Here is a 23,763-nt window from a genome sequence, read left to right on the forward strand (position 1 = left end):
GCCCCTGTACAATGCATGAACACAAAGACAAACAATCTGCCAGCACACACAGACCACATACACCTGCACTGACCCTGCATGCAGCACTGGCCCTTGTGCAGTGCATGAACACAAATACACACTCTACAGGCACAAACAGACCACATACGCCTGAACTGACTCTGCATATAGAACTGGTCCTTGTGCAGTGTTGAATACAAACACACACAATCTACAGGCACACACATACCAGATACACCAGCACTGACCCTCCATGTAGCACTCGCCCTTGTACAGTGCATGAACACAAAGACAAACAATCTGCCAGCACACACAGACCACATACGCCTGCACTGACCCTGCATGTAGCACTGGCCCTTGTACAGTGCATGAACACAAAGACACACTCTACAGGCACAAACAGACCACATACGCCTGAACTGACTCTGCATATAGAACTGGCACTTGTGCAGTGCATGAACACAAAGACACACAATCTAAAGGGTCACACAGACCACATACATGTGCACTGACCCTGCATGCGATACTGGTCCTTGTGCAGTGCATGAACACAAAGGCACACAATCTAAAAGCACACACACAGAACACATACACCAGCACTGACCCTGCATGCAGCACTGGCCCTTGTGCAGTGCATGAACACAAATACACAATCTACAGGCACACACAGACCACATACACCAGCACTGACCCTGCAAGTAGCACTGGCCCCTGTACAATGCATGAACACAAAGACAAACAATCTGCCAGCACACACAGACCACATACACCTGCACTGACCCTGCATGTAGCACTGGCCCTTGTACAGTGCATGATCACAAAGACACACTCTACAGGCACAAACAGACCACATACGCCTGAACTGACTCTGCATATAGAACTGGTCCTTGTGCAGTGCTTGAATACAAACACACACAATCTACAGGCACACACATACCAGATACACCAGCACTGACCCTCCATGTAGCACTGGCCCTTGTACAGTGCATGAACACAAAGACAAACAATCTGCCAGCACACACAGACCACATACGCCTGCACTGATCCTGCATGTAGCACTGGCCCTTGTACAGTGTGCATGAACACAAAGACACACTCTACAGGCACAAACAGACCACATACGCCTGAAGTGACTCTGCATATAGAACTGGCACTTGTGCAGTGCATGAACACAAAGACACACAATCTAAAGGGTCACACAGACCACATACATGTGCACTGACTCTGCATGCGATACTGGTCCTTGTGCAGTGCATGAACACAAAGGCACACAATCTAAAAGCACACACACAGAACACATACACCAGCACTGACCCTGCATGCAGCACTGGCCCTTGTGCAGTGCATGAACACAAATATACAATCTACAGGCACACACAGACTACATACACCTCCACTGACCCTACATGCATCCCTGCCCCTTGTGCAGTGCATCAACACAAAGACACACAACCTACAGGCACATACAGACCATACAAGCCAGCACTGACCCTGCATATAGAACTGGCCCTTGTGCATGAACACAAAGACAAATAATCTAAAGGGGCAAACAGTCCACTTCCGTGTGCACTGACCCTGCCTGCGATACTGGCCCTTGTGCAGTGCATGAACACAAAGACACACAATCTACAGGCACACAAAGTCCACATATACCAGCACTGACCCTGCATGCAGTGCATGAACACAAAGACACACAATCTACAGGCAAACACAGAAAACACACGCCTGCACTGACCAAGCATACAGCACCGGCTCTTGTGCAGTGCATGAACACAAAGAAACACAATTGACAGGCACACACATGCCACATTTGCCTGCACTGACCCTGCCTGCGATACTGGCCCTAGTGTAGTGCATGAACATAAAGACACACAATCTACAGGCACTCACTGACCACAAGTGCCTGCACTATCCCTTCATGTAGAACTGGCCCTTGTGCAGTGCATGAACACAAAGACACACAATTTACAGGCACACACAAACCACATACGCCTGCACTAACTATGCATGCAGCACTGGCCCAACTGCAGTGCATGAAAATAAAGACACACTCTACAAGCACACACAGACCACATAAGCCTGCACTGACTCTGCATATAGAACTGGCCCTTGTGCAGTGCATAAACACAAAGACACACAATCTAATAGCACACACACAGACCCCATACACCAGCACTGATCCTACATGCAGCACTATCCCTTGTGCAGTGCATGAACACAAATACACAATCTATAGGCACACACAGACTACATACACCTGCACTGACCCTGCATGCATCACTGCCCCTTGTGCAGTACATCAGCACAAAGACACACAACCTGCAGGAACACACAGACCATGCAAGCCTGCACTGACCCTGCATATAGAACTGGCCCTTGTGCAGTGCATGAACACAAAGACGCACAATCTAAAGGGACACACAGACCACATACATGTGCACTGACCCTACCTGCGATACTGGCCCTAGTGTAGTGCATGAACATAAAGACACACAATCCTCAGGCACTCACTGACCACATATGCCTGCACTATCCCTTCATGTAGAACTGACCCTTGTGCAGTGCATGAACACAAAGACACATAATCTAAAGGGACACTGTTGGACTTGGCCCTTCTGGCAAGTTCACCCCTAGAACTTTTTGCATTATCCTAGCCTTTTCCCTATGTTGTATTAGTGGATTTAGGCCTCTAGGCGCTTTAACACTGTGTCCCAGTGTAAAGTGCATGCGCTCTGGGTTACATTGAATGAGACTGACCTGCCCTCCCATAGGAATGCATGGGGAGTGTGTGTGTCCATGGTAGTCCTGATGTGAGAGGAGTGCAGGGTCGAGTTTGGTATGTGCGAACTCGTGAGATTAAATGCTGCGCGATGATGTGTGCGGCGTTACTGTGGCGAGTATAGAAGTGCCACTTCTAGACGCTGGCAAAAATGTGCAGTGACTGTCTGGCTGGTGATTGGCTGGTGTGTCTGTCTCCAGGAGTCAGGATGGGTCTGCCCCGGTGGTGGGTGGAGAGATCTGCATGTTGATGGCAGGGAGGAGTACACCTGGGACCTGAATAGGGCTGGGCTTTCCCCACACAATGCTGGCTCCACCCCCTGTGGTGCGTCTGATGTCCCTGACCTGGCCTGTGAATAGGGAGAGGGGCTGAGCAAAACAAAGTGCTCAAGAACCAGTTGCATCTGGTTCGCCCCTTCCCTGAACCTTGAAACAAAGGATTCTGTGTATAAAAGAGGGGCTGTGACCCCATGAAAATGTTCAGTGTTCCTGTTCCTGACAGAGGAGGGGGCTTGCTGCTGCTGGGGCCCAGGAGGGACCGCCATGGGGGCTGCCTCCCTACTGGAGGACCCTGTGTGCTGGCCCCTGGGCCCAGCTCTGTCCCTGACACCTCTCCTGGTCTTGTTCTCCTTTGCTGCAGGACTTTTGCCTGCTCCTAGCGCCTGGTGAGCGCTCTATTCCTTTGTCTAGAGCCAAGCGCTTTATTTTTCCCCGAGGAGGAGCGAGCAGGCTTTGCAGCGCTGGGCTGCGATCTCCGCTGAGGGAATCCCGACGTAGGGATTCCCCCGTGATGCTGCCGGGCGCGGGTGCCCACCCCGCTGGTCGTTTCCCTTTGGTGCGCAGGTGCCCACCCTGCGTCTTCGTGGTGTTGGCAAGATTGATGCGGGAGCCCACCCCGCTTATGGCCGCTTATTGTTATGTTTGGTGCGCGGGTGCCCACCCGGCGACTTTGCCGGCCTTGGGGTGCGCGGGTGCCCACCCCGCGACTTTGCCTGCCGCCGAGATTGCCGCTCTGGGTCCCGCCGCGGCCGCCCCAGAAGTCAGGCTATTCCAGCTGTGACGGGCGCAGGGCCGCGGCTGGACCGGAAGCTGTGCGCGTCGGTGCGGGGCTCCCTTGAGCCGATGGGAGCCCCGAAGCGTATGACACGAGGGAGGACGGGAGCCCACCCCGCCTCCCAGAGCCGAGAGATAAAGTCCCGGGTCCCAGGAGTGTGCCCGGGTGAAGCTGGCAGCGCGGGGCTCCCAGGAGTGAGGGAAGCCCCGCGCCGCATGAGAAGTGCTGCCGCCCGCTGCCACCTCCAGGAGAGGAGTCCCCTGTGCCGGAGCCCGGTGAGTAAGGGCTGGGCAGGGGACAGGGCTGCACATCCCTCACGCTCCACCGAGGGAGCAGGTTTGGTGTTCGGTGCGAGGCACCGAGTCAGAGCAGGCCCGTGTGTGCAGTGGGCCGCTCCAACGCCGGGGGCAGTGTTCTCGAGCCCCTGTGAGGCTCCAACGACGGGGGCATCTTTGTCTTAGAGCCCCGAGTGAGGCTCCAACGTCGGACCTTCTTTTGTTTTAGAGCCCGAGTGAGGCTCCAACGACGGGGGCATATTTGTTATAGAGCCCTGACAGGCTCCAACAGTTGGGGCACATTTTCCTTTGAGGGCCCACGAGTCCCCCGAGCAGGACTCCAACCTTTTGGGGCATTCTTCTTTTAGAGCCTAGGTGGCTCCAGCGCAGCATAGTATGGTTTAGAGCTTGCATGCTCCCACATGTGGTATACTAACTTCCAGAGCCTAGGTGGCTCCAATGCTGCATATTTGTTTTGAAAGGCACAGTGGTGCCCCGGCTCATTTTCCCAGCTGCCCAGCACTTAGTGGCAGCTGCAACATTTAGGTGGTGCCCTGCGGCCTGCACCCTGTGCGTTGCTGCATTCGCAGCTAGCCCTGACTCTGCTGGACAAAGGGCGTTTGAGCCCCTGAGAGGCCAGGTTGGCCTAGGGGACAGGTCTAGGTGATCTGTGCGCTAATTGTCATTATTGCCTAATGTGATTTATGCAATGCTTTGTGTATACCTCTAAATGTGGTCTTTTCTGATTATGAGGTTGTTCTTGCGAGTGAGATTGTGTCTCCCTGTGTGATGTATGCCCCTAGTGTAGTTATACTTAGGTGGTTAGGTCTAATGCGTTAGACTAAGGAGAAATTGCATAATGTGTTTATGCCCCTGTGATGGATGCAGGATAGGTTGTATACCTGATTCTAGTGTGATGACGCTCAGGTCATTATTGCACCAGTAGTTACTGGTAGTGCTCTACAGTGATAATTTGTGTTACAGTTAGGATATGTTCTACATGTACACTTGGTGATTTGTGCTGATTCTGACAGTGGTCCATGTGGCCCTGTCCCGTGTAAATAGTCCCTTGTAAAATTCTGCCCAGTGCCAGTTGGCACAGTGTAAATTATGTGATTATCATCTAATGTTTTTATTATAATACAAAGGCTATTTTTATATTTAACCTTGTGTGGAGTTTCCTTTGTGGTGGGCCTAGGGTGTTGTTGCTGTGTGCGCCTGCAAACGCTTTACACATTGCCTCCGGGATAAGCCTGACTGCTCATGCCAAGCTACCAAGGGGGTGAGCAGGGGTTATCTTTGGCGTGTAACTCCCCTGCCCTGACTAGAGCGGTGGTTTCTGCCTGGCTTTGGCGCAAGCCTCAGCCAACCAGAAATCCCATTTCTAACAGACACACAGACTACATCCGTGTGCACTGACCCTGCCTGCGATACTGGCCCTTGTGCAGTGCATGAACACAAAGAAACACAATCTACAGGCACACACACCACATAAACCAGCAATGACCCTGCATGCAGTGCATGAACACAAAGACACACAATCTACAGGCAAACGCAGACCACACACGCCTGCACTGACCATGCATGCAGCACTGGCCCTAGAGCAGTGCATGAACACAAAGGCACACAATCTACAGGCACACACAAACCGCATTCACCTTGTTAGAAGGTGACCTCAGAGGAGCCCGGAGGGGGCCCTGACTATCCTGAGACCAACCCTCAAGGTATCGTAGCCGGGCACTGGCGGGAGACTCCTCAGGGGAGGAATCTCGTATCTAGGATCGTACACTCGGCACCACACAACGAAGAGACACCACACCGGGAGTTCTTAAGAACGAATCTTTATCAGGTCGGAGTTGTAGGATCTTTATGATCAGCAAGGCAAATATATACACGTGGAGCGCGGGCTCACTTTTGGAAAGCGTTCCCCCGGGATGTGCGGAATACGTTCCTGACCACCCGGAGGCCCACCTCTCCTCGAGTTCGGCCGAGCAAGAGCGGAGAGGCCCTTCCTGGAAGGGTCTCGTACCTGGGATCGCACACGCTGCACTACTATTTTCAGATAGAGGGACACCACACAGTAGTTCGTTGCAGGATAATAGATTTTATCATAGGTTCTTTGGGATCTTTATGATCCGGAAGGCAGGAGCAGAATTAGTGCCACAAGCGGCAGAGGTCTCGTGATGAGGGGTAAGGGGTAGCGGGACAGTCTTTGAATCAGTGTCTCTGCGGAGTACCCGCCGCACAGCTCTCAATCCTCGAGCTGAGGGGGTGTTGCTTCTCTCAGCAATCTCTGCCGGTTCTCTTGGAGGAGTGGGCCGCGAGTCACTCAGCAGGCACCGGAGGTTCGTAGTTCGAGGAGCCGCGGCGACGTCGGCAGGGCTCAGATGGATCAGAATTCGGGGAGCCGCGACAGCGTCAGCAGGGCTCAGATGTTTCAGAGTTCGAGGAGCCGCGACAGCGTCCGCAGGGCTCGGATGGTTCGGGGAGCCGCAACAGCGTCAGCAGGGCTCGGATGTTTCAGCGTTCGAGGAGCCGCGACAGCGTCTGCAGGGCTCGGAGGGTTCAGTGTTCGAGGAGCCGCGACAGCGTCAGCAGGGCTCAGATGTTTCAGAGTTCGGGGAGCCGCGACAGCGTCAGCAGGGCTCGGATGTTTCAGCGTTCGAGGAGCCGCGACAGCGTCCGCAGGGCTCGGAGGGTTCAGAGTTCGAGGAGCACCGACAGCGTCAGCAGGGCTCAGATGTTTCAGAGTTCGGGGAGCCGCGACAGCGTCAGCAGGGCTCAGATGTTTCAGAGTTCGAGGAGCCGCGACAGCGTCAGCAGGCTCTCGTCAGTCCAGGTCTTCTTCTTCTCCCATCCCTTCAGCACCCCTTGTTATACTCCCCCTCCTCTTTGAAGTCCGGAGTCCTCGTGGAGAGGGGTCTGGTGCCTGGGGCGGTGTGTCGGGGTTCTGGTCCTTTGATCTGCTCAGGGGGGTCCTGGAGGGACTCCAGACACCCAGCGTGTGAGGCGCCTGCTCACCGGGGGCCTGGTGGTCGATCGGGCCGCCCTCGGGGAAGAGACCAGAGGTGTCACCTGACCGGCGCCTCTCGGTCTGGTTTTGGGGGGGTTTCGCCCTCCCTCCGCCGGGCATGCGTGTTGGGGATCTGGCCGGCCCTCGGGAGGCTGGCCCACGGGGGCCGGGAGGCTGTAACATCGAGGTTCGGCGTGGTTGCAGGGTAGCTGGCTGGTCGGGAGGACCCATGCCACGAGGCCGGTCTCACACTCACAGAGTCTTGGAGGGGGTAGGAGGTAGCGGGACAGTCCTTGGGGATATGGATCAAATGCAGGGGTGTACCTGCCGGCCGAGCAAGAGCGGAGAGGCCCTTCCTGGAAGGGTCTCGTACCTGGGATCGCACACGCTGCACTACTATTTTCAGATAGAGGGACACCACACAGTAGTTCGTTGCAGGATAATAGATTTTATCATAGGTTATTTGGGATCGTTATGATCCGGAAGGCAGGAGCAGAATTAGTGCCACAAGCGGCAGAGGTCTCGTGATGAGGGGTAAGGGGTAGCGGGACAGTCTTTGAATCAGTGTCTCTGCGGAGTACCCGCCGCACAGCTCTCAATCCTCGAGCTGAGGGGGTGTTGCTTCTCTCAGCAATCTCTGCCGGTTCTCTTGGAGGAGCGGGCCGCGAGTCACTCAGCAGGCACCGGAGGTTCGTAGTTCGAGGAGCCGCGGCGACGTCGGCAGGGCTCAGATGGATCAGAATTCGGGGAGCCGCGACAGCGTCAGCAGGGCTCAGATGTTTCAGAGTTCGAGGAGCCGCGACAGCGTCCGCAGGGCTCGGATGGTTCGGGGAGCCACGACAGCGTCAGCAGGGCTCGGATGTTTCAGCGTTCGAGGAGCCGCGACAGCGTCCGCAGGGCTCGGAGGGTTCAGTGTTCGAGGAGCCGCGACAGCGTCAGCAGGGCTCAGATGTTTCAGAGTTCGGGGAGCCGCGACAGCGTCAGCAGGGCTCGGATGTTTCAGCGTTCGAGGAGCCGCGACAGCGTCCGCAGGGCTCGGAGGGTTCAGAGTTCGAGGAGCACCGACAGCGTCAGCAGGGCTCAGATGTTTCAGAGTTCGGGGAGCCGCGACAGCGTCAGCAGGGCTCAGATGTTTCAGAGTTCGAGGAGCCGCGACAGCGTCAGCAGGCTCTCGTCAGTCCAGGTCTTCTTCTTCTCCCATCCCTTCAGCACCCCTTGTTATACTCCCCCTCCTCTTTGAAGTCCGGAGTCCTCGTGGAGAGGGGTCTGGTGCCTGGGGCGGTGTGTCGGGGTTCTGGTCCTTTGATCTGTTCAGGGGGGTCCTGGAGGGACTCCAGACACCCAGCGTGTGAGGCGCCTGCTCACCGGGGGCCTGGTGGTCGATCGGGCCGCCCTCGGGGAAGAGACCAGAGGTGTCACCTGACCGGCGCCTCTCGGTCTGGTTTTGGGGGGGTTTCGCCCTCCCTCCGCCGGGCATGCGTGTTGGGGATCTGGCCGGCCCTCGGGAGGCTGGCCCACGGGGGCCGGGAGGCTGTAACATCGAGGTTCGGCGTGGTTGCAGGGTAGCTGGCTGGTCGGGAGGACCCACGCCACGAGGCCGGTCTCACACTCACAGAGTCTTGGAGGGGGTAGGAGGTAGCGGGACAGTCCTTGGGGATATGGATCAAATGCAGGGGCGTACCCGGCGCACAGCTCACAATCCTCGAGCTGGGGGATACGCCTGTCATCGTTGGGGTCCGACGGGACCAAGAGAGTCTGTGGGAGCCGCAAGTCACTCAGCAGGGCTCATGCACAAGTCGGGGGTCTTACTTTTCGGGGAGCCGCGAGTCACTCAGCAGGGCTCAAGCACAGGTTCGGAGGTCTTACGATCTTCAGGGAGCCGCGAGTCACTCAGCAGGGCTCAAGCACAGGTTCGGAGGTCTTACGATCTTCAGGGAGCCGCGAGTCACTCAGCAGGGCTCAAGCACAGGTTCGGAGGTCTTACGATCTTCAGGGAGCCGCGAGTCACTCAGCAGGGCTCAAGCACAGGTTAGGAGGTCTTACGATCTTCAGGGAGCCGCGAGTCACTCAGCAGGGCTCAAGCACAGGTTCTGAGGTCTTACGATCTTCAGGGAGCCGCAAGTCACTCAGCAGGGCTCAAGCACAGGTTCGGAGGTCTTACGATCTTCAGGGAGCCGCGAGTCACTCAGCAGGGCTCTGGTGTTTCCAAAGGCGAATCTGCCGGACAGTCCCAGAGCACCCCTTGTTAGAGGATGACTCCTCTTTGATGTCCGGAGCCTGACAAGCCTGACAAGTCATGTCACCTGGGGTTCGCTTGTCGGGGTTTCCTGCCATTGTCTTTTGATCCTTTCAGGGCCGGGTCGGGAGGAGTCCCAGACACCCAGCAGGCGTGGAGCCAGCCCTCGGGGAGGCCGGCGGCCGATCGAAACCCACCTTTCCAGGGGAGCTCAGAGGTGCGATGGAAACTGCTCCTCCCTCTCTCATCCCAATGGGAGCGCGAAGTCCCCCAGCCGGAGTGGCGCCTCTGGGCCAGGGTCGCGCTGGGGCCGGGTGGCCATCCTTGTGCATGAAGTGGGCACGCGGGCCCAGTGTGGCCGAAAGGAGGAAGGCCACGGACGGGGCAGTCCGGGTCAGGTGTGTGTGGGTTCTGGTGGGAAGGATAGGCTAGGCCGTGGGCTCGGGGGCTGCGTGAGGTGCATGGGTCAGTTTATGTGGTGCGGGGACAGGGATGGCTATGCTACGAGTCCGGGTCTAACACGCCTGAACTGACCATGCATGGAGCACTGGCCCTACTGCAGTGCATGAACAAAAAGAAACACTCTACAGGCACAAACAGACCACATACGCCTGAACTGACTCTGCATATAGAACTGGCCTTTGTGCAGTGCTTGAATATAAACACACAAAATCTACAGGCACACACATACCAGATACACCAGCACTGACCTTCCATGTAGCACTGGCCCTTGTACAGTGCATGAACACAAAGACAAACAATCTGCCAGCACACACAGACCACATACGCCTGCACTGACCCTGCATATAGCACTGGCCCTTGTACAGTGCATGAACACGAAGACACACTCTACAGGCACAAACAGACCACATACGCCTGAACTGACTCTGCATATAGAACTGGCCCTTGTGCAGTGCATAAACACAAAGACACACAATCTAAAGGGACACACACACCACATACATGTGCACTGACCCTGCCTCCGATACTGGCCCTTGTGCAGTGCATGAACACAAAGACACACAATCTACAGGCACACAAAGTCCACATATACCAGCACTGACCCTGCATGCAGTGCATCAACACAAATACACACAATCTACAGGCAAACACAGACCACACATGCATGCACTGGCCATGCATGCAGCACTGGCCCTTGTGCAGTGCATGAACACAAAGACACACAATCTAAAGGGACACACAGACCATATACGTGTTCATAGACCCTGCCTGCGATACTGGTCCTTGTGCAGTGCATGATCACAAAGACACACAATCTACAGGCACACACAAACCACATTCGCCTGCACTGACAATGCATGCATCACTGGCCCTAGTGCAGTGCAGTGTATGAACATAAAGACACAATCTACAGGCACACACAGACTACATACACCTGCACTGACCATGCATGCATCACTGCCCCTTGTGCAGTGCATCAACACAAAGACACACAACCTGCAGGAACACACAGAACCTACAAGCCTGCACTGACCCTGTATATTGAACTGGCCCTTGTGCAGTGCATGAACACAAAGACACATAATCTAAAGGGACACGCAGACTACATCCGTGTGCACTGACCCTGCCTGCGATACTGGCCCTTGTGCAGTGCATGAACACAAAGACACACAATCTACAGGCACACACAGACCACATATACCAGCACTGACCATGCATGCAACACTGGCCCTTGTGCAGTGCATGAACACAAAGACACACAATCTACAGGCACACACAAACCACATTTGCCTGCTCTGACCATGCATGCAGCACTGGCCCTAGTGTAGTGCATGAACATAAAAACACACAATTTACAGGCACTCGCTGACCACATATGCCTGCACTATCCCTTCATGTAGAACTGGCCCTGCGTGAACACAAAGACACACAATCTAAAGGGACACACAGACCACATCTGTGTGCACTGACCCTGCCTGCGATACTGGCCCTTGTGCAGTGCATGAACACAAAGACACAATCTACAGGCACACACAGACCACTTATACCAGCACTGACCCTGCATGCAGTGCATGAACACAATGACACACAATCTACAGGCAAACACAGACCACATAAGCGTGCACTGACCATGCATTCAGCACTGGCCCTTGTGCAGTGCATGAACACAAAGACACACAATCTACAGGCACACACAAACCACATACGCCTGCACTAACCATGCATGCAGCACTGGCCCTAGTGCAGTGAATGAACACAGAGACACACAATCTACAGGCACACACAAACCACATACGCCTGCACTAACCATGCATGCAGCACTGGCCCTAGTGCAGTGCATGAACATAAAGACACACTCTACGGGCACACACAAACCACATACGCCTGCACTGACTCTACATTTAGAACTGGCCCTTGTGCAGTGCATGAACACAAAGACACACATTCTAAAGGGATACACAGACCACATACATGTGCACTGACCCTGCATGCGATACTGGTCCTTGTGCACTGCATGAACACAAAGACACACAATCTAAAAGCACACACAGACCACATACACCAGCACTGACCATGCATGCACCTCTGGCCCTTGTGCAGTGCATGAACACAAATACACAATCTACAGGCACACACATACTACATACACCTGAACTGCCCCTGCATGCATCACTGCCCCTTGTGCAGTGCATCAACACAAAGACACACAATCTACAGGCACACACAAACCACATACGCCTGCACTGACCATGCATGGAGCACTGGCCCTAGTGCAGAGCATGAACACAAAGACACACAATCTACAGGCACACACAAACCACACACGTCTGCACTGACACTGCATGTTGCACTGGCCCTTGTGCAGTGCATGAACACATAGACACACAATATACAATCACACACAAATCTCATGGCGCTCCCGAACGGCTCTGAAATATCATAGGCAATCGCGAGCCCCCGGCAAGTCACTTCCACACAAGTGAAAGGACATTATGACCGCGTGCAGAGTTTATCGGTAACTTCGCATTCAATGCGGAGCGCCGAGTTGCCGAAGTCCGTAAACTCTGCGAGCGGAGTGGAGCTTTATACCCAGGCCTAGTCTACATTCACTGACCCTGTGGCTCTATCACTGTTGTTTAGCACTTCTTGTCTGGGTTTCCCTCACTGAGGTTTCCTGGGTCATTTCAGCATGCTATCCCCCTGCCTCGGGCCAGCGGCGATGGATGTGCTGTATTTTTGGGCCCCGTCTTGAGCCTCTTTTCTTTATATGTCTGGCCCTTTGGGGTGGAGATGGATGGCATGGAAGGGTGTCCTTTGTTACTTGTTCGTGGGGACCCCTTCTTAGATGCCTCTGGTTATTGATTTCGAAGTTTGGACTGGGGCTTTGACATTCCTCATAAGTAGTCTTACTAGTCCTCGTCGCTGTCAGTGGACCCAGTGGGCTCCCTTGACTAGTCCGGTGCTCGGTTTTGTCTTCATTATGTCAGGAGGAACACTGAAACCAGAAGCAGCTCTGTTGTGTTGTGTTTGATGGAAGTGTATTTTTATGCTGCTCCAAGGGCTCGCTAAACTCATCTCCCCGTGTGGGATGGAAAATTCCATTGCATGATGAGTGATGTACACCCCTGCGCTTAGTGACCCAGCTGCGAGGATGTTTGGTTCCTAAATCCTGATTATTTTTGTCATAGGCAAAATCAGATCATGCATGTGCACTACGGCATATGCCTGTCTCACGGACTGCGGTTTTGTTGGACAGTGAGGGGCACCCAAAGCGCTACCCTCATATGGTGAAAGGCTGCTGCCTTTGCCAGAAGTTAAGCAGCAAAAGTGCGGTGGTGGCAGCGTACTGTGTTGTGATCCGTAGGAGTGAACAGGTCATTTTTAACCGTGTCCCTGGAGTGAGGCCGACAGCGTCACTCATGTTAAGCTCTGCTGCTGTGTGCTCTGTGCTTAACTCACCCTTCGCTTATCTGAGTTTGGTGTGTAGTGCTGGACAGTGCATGTGTGGTATATATGTGCAGTGTGTATGTGTACCTGTGAATGACAACACAGGGATAATCCAGTACTGTGCAGTGCATGCATGCTATATGCGTGTCCTGGGTGTATGTGTGCCTGTGAATGGTGCAATTAATGGACAACTCTGGCTTCCATATTGGGACACCCTGGGCAGACTGGAGGAGCATCAGGAGGTAGAGGTCTCCTCCCAGACAAATTTGTGGGTTGCTGCGTTCCTGTGAGATGGGTGGGATGAACTGGAGGAAGAAGAGTCAGGCTCCCCCTGTGAGCTGGGTGGGAAACACTGGAGGAGAGAGCCAGATCCCCCTTTGAGCTGGGTGGGACACACTGGAGGAGAGAGCCAGGCTCCCCCTGTGAGCTGGGTGGGACACACTGAAGGAGAGAGCCAGGCTCCCCCTTTGAGCTGGGTGGGACACACTGGATGAGAGAGCCAGGCTCCCCCTTTGAGCTGGGTGGGACACACTGGAGGAGAGAGCCAGGCTCCCCCTGTGAGCTGGGTGGGACACACTGGAGGAGAGAGCCAGGCTCCCCCTGTGAGCTGGTGGGACACACACTGGAGGGGGGTGAGCCAGGCTCCCCCTGTGAGCTGGTGGGACACACTGGATGAGAGAGCCAGGCTCCCCCTGTGAGCTGGGTGGGACACACTGGAGGAGAGAGCTAGGCTCCCCCTGTGAGCTGGGTGGGACACACTGGAGGAGAGAGCCAGGCTCCCCCTGTGAGCTGGTGGGACACACACTGGAGGGGGGTGAGCCAGGCTCCCCTGTACACTTTAAAGTGTGCTCTTTGAATCAGAGAGAGGTCACAAGCACGGGGTCTGGGCACCTCTCAAGAAGGAAATGGGGCTGATAGGAGCCCCTCACTCTCACTCATTTCACTCCACAGAGCTCTGCTGCCTCTTCCCTCGCACACAGCTGGGCACGTTTTGTCATCCATATCCTTCCATTCAATATTGACCCTTTGTTGGACAGGCCACACGAAGGGCTTGCTCCCTCCCCGCACGACAGGGCCCGAGCTCCGGCCCGCCAGGCATAACCCACGAAAAGCACCTGCACCCCGTCTCCCGACGGATCTTCTGCCCTCGGACCTCTACTCATCACGGGCCCCAGCCCCACCGGCTTCCCCGGCCGGGTCAAGCCGCCATCTTGGGCCCTGCACCACGAGGCCGCGTGGCCTCGCCCCGACCCTAACCCCGGGCCTGGCCGGCCCCGACATCCCGGCACCACCATCCACCCAGGAGGTGAGCGGGCCACTTGGCAGGTCAATGGGAGAACGAAGCGTCAAGAGCTCTTCCCCCGCCAGGTGCCGATCGCCTCCAGCTCCCCCAGGCGCTGGCTCCACCCCCTGCTGGGTGTCTGGACACCTTCATCCCGGGCCCTCCGACCTCCAAGTGCGAGGGTCCGGACATCAAAGGGCGCCTGCCCTATAACTGGGGCAACTCCGGAGCAAGAAGGCAGTTGTATCCTGGAGTCGAGAGACACCGAGAGAACTCAGCCTTGAAGGACTACTGGCGCTGCCGTAGCCCTATCCTGTGAACCATCGTCTTGCCTGCTGGCGCTGCCGCGGCCTTCTGCAACACCTATCCTCGTCGGGACCTGCTGGCGCTGCCGCGGCCCGTTGTAACCACCATCCTCACCGTGACCTGCTGGCGCTGCCGCGGACCGTACATCGACCATCTTTCCGGGACCTGCTGGCGCTGCCGCGGACCGTGTACCGACCATCTCGACCGGGACCTGCTGGCGCTGCCGCGGCCCGTACCAGCTAAACCACCAAGCTCGAGGATTGTGAGCTAATCATCATCTCATCCGAACTACCTGACTGGTAAACAGACTGTCCCGCTACCCCCTTCCCTACTTTGAGAGACTTGAATCGAGGGGACCCCTGAGTCCAGACCTCCTTGTACCATTCAACCGTACCTTAAGAAGTGCTTATAAAGAACGCTGAATCTTATCCTTGTGTGGTATCTGTCTGTGGGGGGGGGAAGTTACTTGTCTGTACGATCGCTGGAGACGGCTCTCCCCGGAGACCTCTCCCCCTGACCTCGGCCGACCCTCCCGGTCCGTTTAACCTTTCTAACATTGGTGGCCAGCGGCGCGATCCGAATCAACGCGTAATCGTACAGAGAGTAGCTCACCCCACGACAAAACCACGATGTCAGCCAAAGATAGCGGTTCCACTGAGAAATTCCAAATGGATAAGTTAGAAGAATACAGCCACCGCGAACTGAAACAATTCTGCATAGAACTTGGCATTGCTACCACCGGCCTGAGTACCAAAGAGGATCTAAAGCACGCCCTTGAGTCGTGGACGGAAACTGGGATCGCCGGACCCTCCGACCAAAACAGTGTCGCACCAGAGGGGAACGCCACGGCTCCCGAGGAGCGGGGAACGGGCCTCTCGCAGGAGGAGATCCGAGAGAGAGAAAGAACCAGATTGCATGAGTTGGAAATGGCACGACTCAAGATGGATGGGGAACTCAAGTTAGCCGAACAGAAACTCAACCTAGAGCACATGCGGCTCTGAGAAGAACGAGAAGAAAAGCAGAGACAGAGAGAGCTGGAGGAAAAGAGAATAACACTCGAACACGAGCGCCAACTGGCGGAAATAGAACTTCGGAAACAGAGTAAAGAACTGGGGGTGCCTGAAAGACCGCACACCCCGGGGCCAACCGAGAAAAAAGTCCACATCCCCAAGGATGTTGTCCGCGAGTATGTCCGAGAAGACGACATACAACAGTGGTTTAAAGCCTACGAGATCGCCATGACCTCCCACCGGATCGACCGGAGCGATTGGGGAGCCGGACTATGGGGGAGGTTCGTCAACGAAGGTCGCGATGCCCTGCTGCAGCTCCCAGATCACCAAATGTCGTCCTACGACCACATGAAGGCTGCCCTCCTCACCCGCTACGGCCTCACACCCGAGATGTACCGTCAGAGGTTTAGAGATTGCACCCGGATCCCAGGTACAACTTGGGTAGAATACGTGAACTATTTCAGCCGTGCCTTCGAGGGTTGGATCAAGGGGAGCCATGTCACCACCTACGAACAACTCTTTAACCTTATGGTATGGGAGCACCTGTCGAACAACTGTTTCGTCGATAAGCTGACTGACCCCCGGCAGCTCGCCGCCGAAGCTGACCGATGGGAAAGCACCCGAGTGGGCCGGCAAGGGCCACACGAGCAGAACAGAAGCAACCAAGGCCAGCACCGTCCTCGGGGAGGAGGAGGGGGCCAGGGGCGAGGGAGAGACGCCTTGCCAGCAACACCCGTGGCCAGCACCCCGCCTCCGGCCGGCCGGGGTAACCCCCCGTTGCGTCCTGGGTTCCGAGCCAACGTCACGTGCCACCGATGCCAGCGAGTCGGCCACTACGCCAATGACCCGAGCTGCCCGCAGAACCAAACACCCAAGCCCCGCCAGGTAGCTGCCGCCGCACTGGGGGAAGAGCGATTATCGGAGGAACCAGAAGAGTATGAGCCGGCCCAGCAAGAGTGGGAACCGGCCGCCATGGTCCTGGCGTGCTTAGGGGGAAGAGACATGGTCCCGCGGGCTCCCCTACCCGCTAACACCAGGAAATACGGTCAGTGGGTGACCATTAATGGACAGCGAGCCGAGGCCTTGCGTGACACAGGCGCCAGTGTGACGGCCGTCCGCTGTCACCTGGTGAAGCCCGAGCAGATCCTGCCGAACATTCTCTGCCCCGTCCGCTCGGCAGACAACTCTGAGAGTATGTGTCAAATGGCCTGCGTCCCCTTCGAATGGGGAGGGGTCTCCGGCCTGTTGAAGGTGACGGTCCTTGACGATGCCCCCGTGGACTGCCTCCTGGGGAATGACATCGAGAGTTCCCCGTGGGCCACCGTTGAGAGAAGAGAGCACCTGGGGATGCTGGGCCTCCCGGACTGGGCCTGCATAACCACCCGGTCCATGGCCACCCGTGCCGTCCCCCGATCAGAAGAACCGGAATGGCCAGCACCTCCGCCCCCGGTCGCCCCAGTAGAAGACAACGACGAGGCCAGCCTCCCAGACCCGACGACCGAAGGGGACGCGCAACCCCAGGACCTCCCTGACCTGGCTCAGTGGCGTCAAGAAGGTGGACCCACCCAAGAACAGTTCCGCCAGGAACAAAAGACCTGTCCCTCCCTCGAGGGACTCCGCCAACAAGCCAGCGCCCAGAACGCAGGGGACTCCACCGGAACTCACTGGGTCTACTGGGATAACGACCTGCTATACAGCGAGCAAAGAATCGCCGAGCTGGGGGCCGGTCGAGTACTGGTGGTACCTCTCCGCTTCAGAGACTTTCTGCTCAACCTGGCCCACGATGTCCCCCTGGCTGGACACCTGGGCCAAGACGAAACGTACAGCCGCCTAGTGACCCACTTTTTCTGGCCGAAAATGAGGAACGACGTCCTGAACCACTGCCGATCTTGCCCCACATGCCAAGCCAGCGGGAAGAGTGGTCGGAAGCTGAAAGCCCCTCTGCAACCCTTCCCTGTGGTCACCACCCCGTTCGAGAGGGTGGGGATAGACATTGTGGGGCCTCTGGACCCCCGCACGGCGCAAGGACACAGGTTCATCTTAGTACTGGTGGACCATGCCACCCGCTACCCCGAGGTGGTGCCCCTACGTGGCCGGGCCCTAATGGGGATCTTCTCCCGGGTAGGCTTCCCCCGAGAAGTCGTCAGCGACCGGGGCACGAACTTTATCTCCAAATACATGAAGTCCCTCTGGAAACAATGCGGGGTCACCTACAGATTCACGACCCCTTATCACCCCCAAGGGAACGGACTAGTGGAGCGTTTTAACCGCACTCTCAAGGGGATGATTGGGGGATTGGAAGAGCCCCTCCGTCGCCAGTGGGATGTACTACTCCCGTGCCTCCTCTTCGCCTACCGAGAAGTCCCCCAGAAGTCCCTCGGCTTTAGCCCTTTCGAACTCCTGTACGGGCACCCTGTGCGGGGGCCCCTCAGCCTAGTCAAGGAAGGTTGGGAGATGGCGCCCCTAAAGACCCCTCCAGACGTCTTCAAATACATCCTGGCCCTACGCAACCAGACCCGGCGCTTCAGGGAGATGGCCAAGGCGAACCTCGAGGCCAGCCAGGAGGACATGAAGAGGTGGTATGATCGCAATGCCTCCTCCGTTGAGTTCGAGCCTGGTCAACAAGTATGGGTGATGTCCCCCACCGAACCATGTGCCTTGCAAGATAAGTGGACGGGGCCCTTCAAAGTGGTCGAGCGCAAAAGCCCCGTCACTTACCTCATCGACATGGGGACCTCCCGGAACCCCCTTCGGGTCCTCCACACCAACCGACTCAAACCACACTTTGTGCGCTCAGAACTCAGCCTCCTGATGGCTACGGACAGTGGGGCAGAGGAAGACTCCGAACCCCTCCCGGATCTTCTGAAGACTCAGGAGAATGACGGTTCCGTGGACGGGGTCCGGCTCTCTGACGCCCTCACTTCGGAGCAACGCCAGGGCTGCCGGAGCCTCCTGCTGCAGTTCGCTACCCTGTTCTCCCTCACCCCCGGGGTCACCCCTTGGTGTTTGCACGACGTGGACACCGGGGACAGTCCCCCTGTCCGACACCGGGCCTACCGCGTACCAGATCGGGTACGGGCCTGCATACAGGAGGAAGTGGCCAAGATGCTCACAATCGGGGTCATCGAGCCCTCGGACAGTCCCTGGGCCAGCCCGGTTGTATTGGTTCCCAAAGCCGCTGCCCCCGGCACCGCACCTGAACTGAGATTCTGCGTCGACTACCGGGGCTTGAACGCTGTCACCCGGACCGACGCTCATCCGATTCCCCGAGCAGACGAGCTGATCGACCGGCTGGGGGCCGCCCGCTACCTTAGTATCTTCGACCTAACAGCGGGCTACTGGCAGATCGGCCTCACACCCAGGGCTCAGGAACGGTCAGCCTTCTCTACCCCCGATGGCCACTACCAATTCAAGGTCATGCCCTTCGGCATAAAGAATGCCCCCGCCACGTTTCAACGCCTCGTGAACCAGGTCTTGGCGGGGCTCGAAGAGTTCAGCGCTGCCTACCTGGACGATATCGCTGTATACAGCCGCCACTGGTCCGACCACCTCCGTCACCTCCAAGAGGTCCTACAGGCCCTCCAGCGGGCCGGCCTCACAATTAAGGCCGGCAAGTGCCAAATTGGCCAAGGGTCCGTGACCTACCTTGGGCACCAAGTGGGAAGCGGGCTGGTGGCCCCGCTGCAACTTAAGATTGCTGCCATCCAGTCCTGGCAGCCCCCCGTCACCCAGACCGAGGTCCGAGCCTTCTTGGGGCTCACCGGCTACTACCGGCGGTTCGTGAAGGACTACGGCAGCATCGTGGGGCCCCTCACGGGTCTCACGTCTAAGAACCAACCGAAGCGGATTAGCTGGACCCCCGATTGTCAAGCGGCCTTCGAGAAGCTGAAGGCCGCCCTGTGCACCGCCCCTGTGCTCCAGGCCCCCGATTACAGTCGGGAATTCGTGGTACAGACCGACGCCTCCGACCACGGCATCGGAGCCGTTCTTTCTCAGTTAAACCCCGAAGGTCATGACCAGCCGGTGGCCTTCATCAGTCGACGTCTCCTGGCCCAAGAACAGCGCTGGAGCACCATCGAGAGGGAGGCCTTCGCAGTGGTGTGGGCCCTCAAAAAGCTCCGGCCCTATCTCTTCGGTACCCACTTCCGGGTACAAACCGACCATCGACCCCTGCAGTGGCTGATGCAGATGCGGGGGGAGAACCCAAAACTCTTGCGCTGGTCCATTTCCCTGCAGGGAATGGACTTCACCGTGGAGCACCGACCAGGCCAAGACCACGCCAACGCGGATGGCCTGTCCCGCTTTTTCCGCCTCGACGAAGAGAGTCCCCAAGGAGATGGGTGACTCTCCCCGCCTTCAGCTGGGGGGGACGCATGTTGGACAGGCCACACGAAGGGCTTGCTCCCTCCCCGCACGACAGGGCCCGAGCTCCGGCCCGCCAGGCATAACCAACGAAAAGCACCTGCACCCCGTCTCCCGACGGATCTTCTGCCCTCGGACCTCTACTCATCACGGGCCCCAGCCCCACCGGCTTCCCCGGCCGGGTCAAGCCGCCATCTTGGGCCCTGCACCACGAGGCCGCGTGGCCTCGCCCCGACCCTAACCCCGGGCCTGGCCGGCCCCGACATCCCGGCACCACCATCCACCCAGGAGGTGAGCGGGCCACTTGGCAGGTCAATGGGAGAACGAAGCGTCAAGAGCTCTTCCCCCGCCAGGTGCCGATCGCCTCCAGCTCCCCCAGGCGCTGGCTCCACCCCCTGCTGGGTGTCTGGACACCTTCATCCCGGGCCCTCCGACCTCCAAGTGCGAGGGTCCGGACATCAAAGGGCGCCTGCCCTATAACTGGGGCAACTCCGGAGCAAGAAGGCAGTTGTATCCTGGAGTCGAGAGACACCGAGAGAACTCAGCCTTGAAGGACTACTGGCGCTGCCGTAGCCCTATCCTGTGAACCATCGTCTTGCCTGCTGGCGCTGCCGCGGCCTTCTGCAACACCTATCCTCGTCGGGACCTGCTGGCGCTGCCGCGGCCCGTTGTAACGACCATCCTCACCGGGACCTGCTGGCGCTGCCGCGGACCGTACATCGACCATCTTTCCGGGACCTGCTGGCGCTGCCGCGGACCGTGTACCGACCATCTCGACCGGGACCTGCTGGCGCTGCCGCGGCCCATACCAGCTAAACCACCAAGCTCGAGGATTGTGAGCTAATCATCATCTCATCCGAACTACCTGACTGGTAAACAGACTGTCCCGCTACCCCCTTCCCTACTTTGAGAGACTTGAATCGAGGGGACCCCTGAGTCCAGACCTCCTTGTACCATTCAACCGTACCTTAAGAAGTGCTTATAAAGAACGCTGAATCTTATCCTTGTGTGGTATCTGTCTGTGGGGGGGGGAAGTTACTTGTCTGTACGATCGCTGGAGACGGCTCTCCCCGGAGACCTCTCCCCCTGACCTCGGCCGACCCTCCCGGTCCGTTTAACCTTTCTAACACCCTTCATTTGTTTTACTGTCTTCACTGTAGGTTTTATTTATCATCTCTGATGTGCCTTTGTCGCTGTTCTTTATAACCTTTTGCAGGCAAATACTTTTAAACAAAGAAACTTTTTTAGAAATATGTAAACAAGCCAATAAATTCATAATGAGACACGAGCCAGAGCCGAGCCACGTGTATGATAGGTAGTGTCTAAGAGTCATAATACGAGCCGAGCCGCTTGTATGACAGGATCTGAGAGCCAGAATACGAGCCTAGCCGTGCGTACGACAGGGTCTGAGAGCCAGCATACAAGCCGAGCCGCACGTATGACAGGATCTGAAAGCCAGAATACGAGCTGAGCCACGTGTATGACAGGGTCTAAGAGCCAGAATACGAGCGAGACCATCTCAAACTTTTCCACGTAAAGCACAGGCCAAACATCAAGTAAAAATATGGTAAATATGATTTCTATTTAAAAACAACTGATTAAAGTGTGTGCGAGTATGGTGTTCGGATGTGTGAGAAGTTGGCCTGGTATATGCCGGCCACTAGTTCTAGTGGGCACCCTGTATCAGTCCAAACAACCCCTTATGGTGAATAGGTTAAATACAACCTTTATTGAAAGCTATCCTAGTGGTAGCTATGGAGAGCAGCCTTCAGGCTTAGTCTTGAAGAATGTAAAGCAGGTTGTTTTACCAGTCTATAATCTCTTGAATGATCAAATGAAAGGACAACCACACCAGGTATATATTCAAAATATATGTATTTAGGATAAAACACTCCCCTCTAGTCTCTTTAAGAGGCTAGAGTTCAAAGTACATAAGTTATAAGTCAGTATTCAACAGTAAAAGCACAAATACACGTTTGGGTCCTAGGGGCGTAACAAACCATATACCATAATTAAAGATTAGGGATGCTTAAAAATGAGTCAGGGCCAAACCCTTTTGGACTAAGGAAGTTCTAGGTTTAGCACCCACGGGAGCACCAGAGTGCTTGTGTTACCTCACCCAGGGAAGCCGGGTGCATAGCTGTCTTTTGGTGTCGGGTCACGTCGTCGATTTCAATGGGAGCTGGCGAAGAAGTGCTACTGCCATGAACATGTGAAGTGTCCGAAGAGATCCAAGCCTGGATCGAAGATGAGAAGAACCTGAAAGCAGAGGGGACAGAGTCTGGGTCACTTGCCAGTGACCAGGGGCACGATAGTCCAATGTCCACAGATGGGTGCTTCAGGTGAGTTGACGGATGTCTTGACTCTTCAGCCACGAGGTCCAGGACGCGTCAATGACAACCAGGAGCTGGATTCGAGCTGTCCCACGAAATCTGTCGAGTGCTGCAATATCAGCGACCAGAATGGACACAACAAGCCTTGGCAACAGCAAGTCAAGTGGAAATAGAAGAAAGACGTCGGTGCAGACCAGTAAGATCTGGGGGACTCACCCAGCAAGGGTAAAACAGGGCACGTCTGGAGCAACCAGGAAAGCCCAAGCAGAAAAGGAATTGCCTTCATGGGGACCCACTAGCCAACGGGCTAGCATTTGCAAAGGAGCCTCGAGCAGTCGCACTGAAAACTGGCCCACGGGTCACTCATGGAGTGGAGGCCAGAGATCTTCAGTGCAGTTGGTGCTCAAGGCTGGGGCTACTCAAAGCCCAAAGCACAACTTCGAGGAAGACCAGGAAGATGATGTATCGGCAAAAGATCACAGTGTCCAGGGGTCACTGTTCCACGTCACCCACGAGAGCCACGGGCCTCAGCTTTGCTGTGGACACAGGGTAGCCTCTGGGAAGTCTGGAAATCCCCCTTTGGTGATGTAAAGACTTCGGCATCCGGCAGAAGCTTCAGAGTTGCAGACTGGACAGTTGCTTCTTTGGTGCCTGCCAAGCAGGGGAGTCACTCCTTGACCCCAAGGGAGATTTCTTCAGTCTTCTAGTTGAAATAGAAAGTCGAAGGGCCAGGATATATGTTGCAGAGTTCTGTCCAGGATAATCTAAAGTCTCAAGGACTGGGTTCCTATACTTATACTAAGATAGGAGGTTGGACATACTCTGGGGGCCCACCTGTGGGAGGATTTGGAAAGAGGAGTGGTTACACCCATTTCCTTTGTCCAGTTTCACACCAGAGCAGGGGCAGGTAGACCTGCAACCGGTTTGAACTGGACTATGCACAGGGAAACCAAGTGTGCCCCCAGTGCAGGACTTCAAAGCACCAGAGAGTGCTCCCACCCAGCCCCAATACACATCTGCCTGTCTGGGGAGGTGGTTACACCTCCCTGTGACAGGAAACCTATTGTCCAGGCCTCCCCTGCCGGAGTTTCAGTCAGCAGCAGGAGGCCAGACCCGTGTTTGTGGCAGTGGCATCCATTTTGTGATGCCAGGGCTTTAGAAAGTCTTTACCGGTTAGGCCAGTGTGTACATATCTCTCCCTCTAG

The sequence above is a fragment of the Triturus cristatus genome, chromosome 7, assembly GCF_964204655.1.
Source record: "Triturus cristatus chromosome 7, aTriCri1.1, whole genome shotgun sequence".
NCBI lineage: Eukaryota > Metazoa > Chordata > Amphibia > Caudata > Salamandridae > Triturus > Triturus cristatus.